We start from the raw sequence: 10,031 nt of genomic DNA, 5'->3' as shown, positions 1-10,031 counted from the left end.
AAGCTATCTTACCCTTAACCTTGGTTCCCACTGGCTTCTGCTAGTTTATCTGTACTTTCTCAGGATGTATCATTTCCAGCTGCACCAGTGTCCTTGGTGGACTACTTCAAAGCACGTAGCAGTGGCTATAGCCTGAGGCCTAAGGCTTCRGCAAATTTAGCTACTAATGCTAAGCAAGTTGTGCTAAGCAATTAATCCTAAACAGTGTTAGTTCCATGCTCTATATCTCATATAGATTATTGTTCTGAAGCACCGCAAGGGCCCCARCACTCCCTTTGCCCAGATAATCTTTAATGACCTTCTTAAATGCTTGACATACTCTAGGAGCCACTATCATCTAAGCTTTGGCTTTTTCCCCTTCCTTAAACATATGTTTAGAAGTTTGCTGTTAGATTCTTTCATTCTTCATTCATCCCATTCTTAAAGCTATTTAACTTTTTTTTTCAAATTCAAAGTTTTTCAGTACATTTCAGATTTTCTTTGTCATGGGATGCAAACCATATGCCCTGCTATATTCCCCCTAAGATTTTTTTGACCTTTGAAGCTATAGCTAAGAATAAGATTAGCAGGTATCTCCTGCTTTGGGATGTGGAAGTTTTATTCCATCCATACTTATGACATCTAAGTAGTCTGCTGCTCCATGTCCACTAAATCAGGTGTTGCTGTCCCTGAATGTTAATAGTCTAATTTAATTATTTAGAGTTAATGGTTTTAATGCTATGCAGCACCTACTTTGTGCTGGCTACAGCAAAAAGGATGAGCCTTGTGAAGCTAATTAGGGCACTTGCATTGTCTGAATGACTCAAAGGCAGGTCAAAGCATCATAAGAGTTGCCTCAAATTGCAATAACTGATAAATACTTTCTGAGGGACCATATCTGAATCAACTACCTCTCATCCTCTCATCCTTCATCCTCATCTACCCCTCTTTATCTCCACAGCCATGTATTGGAGAGGGCATGCTGTAAACCAGATGTGTCAGCATTACAGCTACTTCAGGACTGCTTTTTTTTTGAGAGAAGGGGCAGGACAGAAGAAAGAGCTTAAGGATATTACTTACAGTGCCTGTTTCCTTTACTCTACTAACTGTTCCAAAGGACACGAAGCTGAACAATATTTGGCATGGGTATGGCTAATAAGGGAAAAATACATTGAATTTTAAGACAATTTATATGATGTTTCTATGTTCTTTAAGTTGCCTGCTTTTAAATGTACAAAGTGCATGTTCAAATATGTAGTTCTGTTCAGGTAACAGCTGTCCAAATAAGCAAGGACTAGAATGGGGATTTTCTTTTTGCCTCTGCCAAAATTTCTTTCCCAGGGCTAGAAAAAAATCCAACAAATCTCTCTTTTTTTTTTCTTTCTGGAAGTAATACTGCAAAGCAACATTAGAGAATCAAATGCAGAAAAGAAATTATTCTATTTGTCATTACTTATTTATTAGCTGCATACATGGAAACCCTGCTGTGAATATCAGTCCAGTAGTGACAGTCTTTTAATCTGCTTGTTTGCATATTGAACACTAAGAGCCTCTGGCCAGGCTTTTAAAGGTGATTTCAACACTTGAACAAGCAAATAGCCACCAAAGTGCACCAGGTAGGCAACAGTAACATATTCAGAGCTGGGACTAATCTCCTTAGATGCCTAGGCTCTCTAAGGCATCTAATWTTCTACAGCTGGCATTTTCAAAGAAACCTAACTGTTGCTGTCAACAAATGAGCTGATGAGAGTCTTAGCGCAAGTGGAAACCCTGGGGGCCCTGGAAACAGAAATTTTCCTGCCTACATTAAAAATCTTATCTCTCCATTAATGTCAGATTTCCTAAGTGTCCTCTGAGGGTGCTGAAGACATGTTACTTGTCATGAGTGGAACAGACAAATAAGGTGGACTGGCCAGAAACCTTCTACAGTCTTGGCATATAAAACATGTACCCAAAGTTTGGCATTTGCCCACAGGACACATGTTGCACACGTAAGGAGGAGCAATGGGTCATGTGCCAGGGCAAAGCTGCTGCTGTGGAAAATAGCTAGTGATATATCATCTTATTACTTTACCCCACTGACACCTGTCTTCTGTTTGGATACCTTGTGCACAGGTGAGTCTACCACAGCACTACTGCTAAATTTGGGCACAGTGTAAGAGCAGGATACTCTGACAAAAGAGTGCCAGCTTGAAGCCAAAAGTGAAGCTCATGCTTAGTGTATGTGCTTTGCTAGGCTTCTGGTGCCCAATGAAGACATATGTAAAAGTCCACAATTTTTAGAATAAGTAGCATAAATCTTATGATGGCTTTTTTCATCTGCAAATACATTATTTAAATGGTGGGAAGCAGTCTTGTGCTCAGGGTACTGTTGGGAGGTATGTCATCTTGCTACATTTTTGTTGGTTTCTCTTATAGAAGCATTTAACTTCTAGCCCATGCAAACCACTATTATGGGGTCGCTTCTTCCCATTTTGCATCATCTCCAAACTTGCTGAGGGTGCACTCTGTCCCATCATTCAGGTCATTATTAAAGATTTTAAACAGTATTGGACCCAATATTGACCCCTGGGATATGCTGCTAGTTACTGGCCTCCAACTAGACTTCATACCACTGATCACAACCCTCTGAGATGTGCCGTTCAGCCAGTTTTCAGTCCACCTCACTGTCTGCTCATTTAGGCTATAATTTGTCTATGTTTGGCTATGTAGATGTTATGGGAGACTGTACTGAAGCCTTACTGAAGTCAAGGGAGACAAAATCCACTGCTTTCCCCTTATCTACCAAGCCAGTCATCCCATTGTAGAAGGCTATCAGGTTAGTTAAGCGCAGTTTCCCCTTTGTGAATCCATGCTGACTACTCCTCATCACCTTCTTGTCCTTCATGTGCGTGGATATGGTATCCAGGATTAGCTGCTCCATCATCTTCCCAGAGATTGAGGTGAGGCTGACTGGCTTGTAGTTCCCTGGGTCCTCTCTCTTGCCCTTTTTGAAGATTGGAGTGACGTCTGCTTCCTTCTGGCCTTCAAGCACCTCTCCTGATTACCATGACCCATCACAGATAATCAAGACTGGCCTTACAATGACATCAGCTAGCTCCATCAGTACTCACAGATGCATCCCATCAGGGCCCATGAACTTGCGTATGTCTAGTTTGCCTAAATGATTTCTAACCTGATCCTCCTTGATCAAGGGAATGTCTTCCTTTCTCCAGACCTTCCCTTTGGTCTCTGGGGCCTCGGATTCCTGAGGGCCAGTCTGACCAGTAAAGACTGAGGTGAAGAAGGCATTCAGTACTTCTGCCTTTTTGGTTTCCTTTGTCACACTGCCCCATTCATCAGCAGGCCCACATTTCCACTAATCTTTTTTGCTACCAATGTACTWATAGAAGCTCTTCTTGTTGATTTTGACATCTTTCATCAATTAAACTCCAGATGGGCTTTGGCCTTCCTAGCCCCATCCCTGCAGGCTTGGACAATATCCCTGTATTCCTCCTGGGTTACCTGTCCCTACTTCCACCTTCTGTGTACTGCCTTTTCATGTTTAAGTTTAGTCAGGAGCTCCTTGTTCATCCATGCAAGTCTCCTGTTATCTTTACTCAACTTCCTGCTCTTTGGGATGGACCATTCTTGAGCTTGGAGGAGGTGATTCTTGAATATCAGCTGGTTTTCTTGGACCCTCTTTTCCTCTAGGACACTGTCCCATGGGATTCTTCCAAGAAGATTGCTGAACAGGCCAAAGTCTGCTCTCCTGAAGTCCAGGTCTGTGATCCCGTTTTTTGCCCTGCTCCTTCCTCTCAGGATCTTGAACTCCACCATCTGATGGTCACTGCAGCCAAGGYTGCCCCTGACCTTCACATCTCCAACCAGATCTTCCTTGTAAGCATGAGGTCCAGCAAAGCACCTCTTCTTGTTGGCTTCTCTATCACCTGTCTCAGGAAGCTGTCATGGACACTCTCCAGAAATCTCCTGGATTGCTTGTGTCCTGCTGTGTTGCCCTTCCATCAAATATCAAGCTGATTAAAGTCCCCATGAGGACCAGGGCCCATAAACATGAGGCTACTTCCAGCTGTCTGTAGAAAGCCTCATCTCCTTCTTCATCCTGATCAGGTGGCCTATAGCAAACACCCACAACAATGTCACCCATATTGGTCTGCCCCTTAATCCTTACTCATAGGCTCTTAGTTGGCTCATCACCCACCCCCAGGCAGAGCTCCATACATTCCTGCTGCCCTCTCGCATAAAGGGTAACTCCTGCTCCTTGTCTTCCTGGCCTGTCCTTCCTAAAGAGCCTGTATCTATCCACAGCAGCATTGCAGTCATGCAAGCTATCCCACAATGAGATCATAGCCCCACAAGTGCACACAGATCTCTGATTCCTTCCTTTTATACCCCATGCTGTGTGGATCAGTGCGCAAGCGCTTCACAGAGGCACCTAGACATGCTGATTTCCCAGAAAGGCTTTGAAATGTTTCCCCATAACACTGTCTTGTAGGCATTTCCTTGCCTTCCTGTAAATGGCTCCTGCCTGCTAATTGGGAATCACTGTCTTACATATAGCAAAATACCTATTTGCTGTCCTTTCCAGATTGTGAACAGCTTCCTCTTCTTTTTGGCTTTGGGGAAGTCTCTTATAATTTGCAAAGATTATTTTTATACTACTTAATAGGTTCTAGCAACCAACCAGACAAAATGGGTTCTGTTGATACTCTCAACTCATTATCTCTATGTGAAGATCATTCTTCTATCTGTTTTTAAATTTCATTAGGGACTTGCAGTCTTCCACTGGGCACCGTTTCAGCTGGTGGACAGGGAACAGTAGTAGAACGGATATTAAGGGAACTGAAGCTTCTGTCAGGGGTGTTAAATGTATACTCAGTGAGTATGCAAAAATAATTTTAATGTTATTTAAATGGTGTTTTACTCCATGAATAAAATATTATGTCTCATGATGCAAATATAAATATTTTAGCACTTCTTAAAAAGTAGGTATTGACCCAAGAGCAACAATTCCTACAAAGATGCACTTTTTTTATTCTTAAATTATTGACTTAAGGTTTCATTTTGAGAAATGCAATGGGTTTGAGCTGTAGATGTACAAAAAAGAAAAAAAGAGCTTAAATGAATATGTTCACCCTTACTCATCTAATTTAAAAACAAGCAATATTTTCTCATGTCTGTGTTTAAAAACAAACAAACAAGCCCTGATCGAAATTTAGGAGCTTGAATGCCAAATTTCTGCCTGAGGCACATTTTTATAACTGATTTATGAACCCCTGAAGCCCACCTGAAAAAGGATTTTGTGATCTTCAATATTCTTCCCCCCTCCTTTTTTTTTTTCCTTTTCATTTCCTCTGAATTATTTTGTATCCAATTTAGACACTTTACCAGCTGGGGATTTCGCATACAAATTTTGTACTGCTGTAAAGCCTTCCTTTCTACAATGCATATTTCATGGTTTTCTTATCCTCAAAACCCCAGGCCATCTTCACAAAAATTTCTGAGCACAAACTATGAACCTCTGTGGTATACCTATCAAACAAAAGATAGTGACTTTCCAGAAGAACTGTCTATATTTTTTAATGAATATTCCGGTAAGCAAAAAGAAAATTTTAAACAATTTTCAGAAAAAAGATATACGAGAATGCAGTAATTCTCAGAAAGTTACAAGCTATGGTTTTATGATAACTGCAGCTGGGGACATTTAAGAATAGTAGTTTCTTAACAAGGTCATTTCTATTCCTAAACTGTCATCTGAAATTCAGCAACCCCCTACCCCCTAATCTCGGCAATAGAGTGAATATTCATACTTTCTAATGGACAAAACTCTGATATAAAGGTACTAATCTTGGATCTGTAAGAGTTGAGCTCAGTGCTGGCTCCATCCCAGTCTTCCAACTGAACATGGACAAGTCACTCAGATGAAAATACAATTATTCTTAGAGGAATTTAGGTGTCTAACTTCCACCGAAACTAGATCTTGAGGCTCTCTGCATCTACAAATAATCTGTAACTGGGGATAACTATGTTGCTCTTCCTGAAAAAGTGTTAGAGTATAAATGAATTAAAACTGTGATAACAATGGCCATTTAAATCTTAAAACTGAATCATTTTGTCATTAGAATAAATGGTGGGGTTGTCACTGATTTTAAAACAAGCAGGATTGGCATCTATCTGTGGAATTTAGTAATAGTAGGCCGGTAAACGAACGAAGGGGTACCACTGAGCATATCTGAGGGCATAAATGATGATGAATTCACAGATCTAAGCCTTAGGTCCTGGTAAATAGTCATTGTCTATTGATTTCAGCAAATTGCCTCAGAGTTTGAAAACCTTTGCTCAGAAATATGACAGAATTAAAAAGGCTGGTTGACTTGTCGGCTTGATTTAGGTCAAAGCCAAACCATAGGAGCTCTGTCCCTCTCCCTCATGCCTGCCCTGCCTCACAGTTCTGTGACCTTTCATACAGCAGAATTTGTAAATACAGAAGTGAGTAAAAAGGCTGTTGTGAGTCAAAGCTCAAAGCCTTCCTACTTTGAACAATGGCACTGTTCCATATTCATTGTGTCACAACAACTGCCATATCAGATTTACTCAGTCTGCATGTAAAAGCTGAGTGACCCCAACAGCAAATCCTGCAAAGTTAGTCAAGGGTGTGAAATCCAGTCTGCTCTTTGTTTCTCGCTATTGCCATACACTTCTAAAATAGCAAAATATGGGCAACATACATTGCCTTTCTTCATACTGGCCAGACTTATTTAGAACTTATTGTCCTAAATGACATTGCACAGGTATCACTGAGGCAAGAATTTGGACACAGCGGAGATTTATTTTGGGATGTGTTTAGCACAGCTGTAAGTTCAGGACCTTGGGCTGGTCATTCTTCTTTTTTTCTCTTTCTTTTAAGTCCAAATCATGCTAGGTAACAAATCAGATGTCAGGAAAATCTAGACATAGCAGATTTAGCAACCATTCCTATTTTCTGCCAGCCAGAGTTACATAGTTATGAAGTTACACAGGCTTAAGCCATGAGTTTCTGTCTCTACAATAGGTAGATCATCATGCAGAGAGTTAGGGTGCAACTGATACTGCCAGCAGATAAATTAATCATTTCACCTTCACCCTGGATGGGAAGAACCCTCTGAGTCAGGTACTGTATAGCCATTACTGCTGTGCGCTGTTATTTGTCACTTTGTCACTGACAAGACTTCCTGAGTGCTCATCCTCTATTATAGTACAAAATCAAACAGGCCTGCTTAAACCACTGTGGGTTAATCTAACCAGTCTGACTGCACCAGTGTTGGCTTGAAGCAGACACAAAATTAAGCACTATGTGTCTTGGCTGAGAATTGGTACACCCAATAAACAATAGCTCCTTAAACTGTCCTGCATCTATATTAACTAGGTTACTCCTATTGCAAGGTCAAGCAGGTTGGTTTAAACAGCTGCTGAAGGTGTTCTAAGTTCATTTGCTTCTCTTTGCACCAAAACAGCTTAGGAGGGATAGCATGCTCATCCAGAATTTTAAGCTTGAACTTAACTTTGTTTCCTTCTCTTGGTCCAACCTACATGCACCTTGTTCCTGAGGATCAGAACTTCTATAAGGACTGAGCTTGAGATGCACCCTTTTATAAATCCCTAATATTGTAGAGAAAAATGGATTCAGTCCTAGCTTCTCCCTGATTATACAGAAGACCTGATCCTAAGCACAGGAGACCATGACAGGATCTAAGTTCAGAGCACATGTATAACAAATAAAATATATCTGTATAATATCTGTATAAATTAATCAAAAAACTTAGTCAAGTTGCAAAAACAGAAGATATTGTCTGCCCAGTGAGGTCTGCACTTTCCAGACAGAACTTTCTGCTGTCTCCAGTTCCACCAGCTCCTCCTGATTCAGGGACTCGCAGACACCTTTCTGCCTTCCGTATCTCACAAAGCCATTTCCCATAGTGAACAGAGTATCTCCAGCAAGTGGGACCTGCTTTTCTGTGTAACTCCCAGAGTTCTTTACAGAAAAGAAGCACACCCAATATTTCCTCTTAGAGAAACTGCACATTGTGTACATTCCTAGAACTCCAGACATAGTTGTGTATCTCATATACAATCTTGTATTAATGTAATTTGAATAAGTAGCATTGCTCTCTTTTGACTGGTGTAAGTGACAAGAGAATCAGGCCCAGTCAGTTCAAATCTGTGACAGCGTAAAATGAGGTAAGCAGTGGAATGATAAGAGCGCTTAAGCTTGTAACAAGCATGTGCGATCACTGCGATAAGTCATACTCAGAGATAGTGAAGTTGCTTGTCAGAGATGTTGTTTGAATTAGAGATTTTTTTTATAATGTAAAGGAAGGGACTAACACTCTCCTAATGCTCATGACTATTCATTAGTGACCATTCTTCAGTCTTCTTTATTTGGTTATTTTAAAAGTTCACAGGATAAGACCTCTCTCCATGACTTTCTTTCCATCTTTATGAGGTGTTCAGAAGCTGTTTTCATATTCTACTGAAGCCTTATTTTTTTTATTTAGACATGTTCTTATGGAAAAAGGGTATATTTTCATAAAGCAAGAAAGCTTCCTTCTCTTTCCTTGTATTATGAATGAAGGTATAATAATTTTCTATTGAATTATTAACAATGACAATATAAAAGGCAAAGAATGTAAAAATGCAAATGCAAAATAGAGGATTTCAGAAAGTTATGAACAACTAAAATCAGGGAGGTGGAATGGAAATGCTTGCACAAGGATAGTAATAGCAGGAGTTGTTCTTAATGTATATTCAGCCAGCATCAAACTCATTGGAACTATAAGCATCCAGGAAAGATAGTATGCTCTTCGGTGATATTGACAATGAGGAATATATAACCATCTGAGCTGATGAACCTTACAGATTTCTTCAGGCATTAGCTTTAAACATGTATATCCAACAGGGAAAAAGAAAAAGAGTAATGGGTAATGTTTGCTGAGTGATGAATTCATCTTTGATGAATAGATGACTTAAGAAGGAATATGGGGCTGTGTGGTCAGGAAGGAGGAAAGACAGCTACTGTCAAAATAAGTAATGGAACCTCATGGTGTGAGGACAAGTAAAGGTCAGATGCAGGAATCTGGAGGGGAGGCAGACTGATAGAAAGCCTCTTTCTAAGCATTAATGATAAAAAGAATTGATAGCTCAGCTCAGACATTGTTGGTTAATCACTAAAGTATTCTGAAGATGACTGGGAAGTACAAGAACATTCTTCAACAATCTCTACTGTGTATGCATTCAAATACCCTGTTTTAGAAGATATACTGTGTTGAAACTGACTGATACTAGAATATATGACCACTGAGTGCCATGTCTACTGAAGGTAAAAAGCAGAAACTCACACATTCGAAGAATACAGAATTATGTGATCCTGCTTTCCTCAGTATAATTTGCTAACTTTTACTGCAAAGCTTCCTTTGAGGACTTAATGTAGAGTACAGGCTTCATTCTTACCTTTGCTAAAAACCTGCATTCAGAAAAGAAGATCGTGAACCTTTGTCAGAAACGAAAAGGTGCTATCTTGGGACCAGGCACAGAAATCAGTGGATAATTTCTGCTCTGTTGGCTGTTTAGGCAACTAGTGCTACAAAGCCAATCACCATGGAGGGTATCTGACCATCTTACTGGGCATTGTAAAAATGACAAGTACTGTCCTCGTATTGCCAGGATAACCTTACTTTTACCTAGATTGTGGTTCAGTCAGTTGTTTTTCATCCAGATGCTACTTTCAGCTAGTTGTTGAGATAAGGAGAAAATGTTGCTTTATGTTTCATATAAAATAAATATTGAGTTATCTTTGTCTTTCTGGCACTTCAGCTTGTGCTGCCTTAACATATATTTGAGCATGCATGTAAAGATGTTAGATAGAATAAGAATAAAGCATTCAGGATTCCACAGTTGAGCAACCAGAGAGAGGAACCATTACTATAATCATATTCTGAGCTAAGTTAGAGAAAAAGTCATGATACAGTACTTTCCTTGATTCCTTCAGCTTTAGAATTATGGCCAAAATATCTGGC

Source organism: Apteryx rowi, unplaced genomic scaffold (genome assembly GCF_003343035.1).
Source record: "Apteryx rowi isolate R43461 unplaced genomic scaffold, aptRow1 scaffold_1011, whole genome shotgun sequence".
Taxonomy (NCBI): domain Eukaryota; kingdom Metazoa; phylum Chordata; class Aves; order Apterygiformes; family Apterygidae; genus Apteryx; species Apteryx rowi.
The sequence above is the reverse complement of the archived record's forward strand: the minus strand, read 5'-3'. Positions refer to the sequence as shown.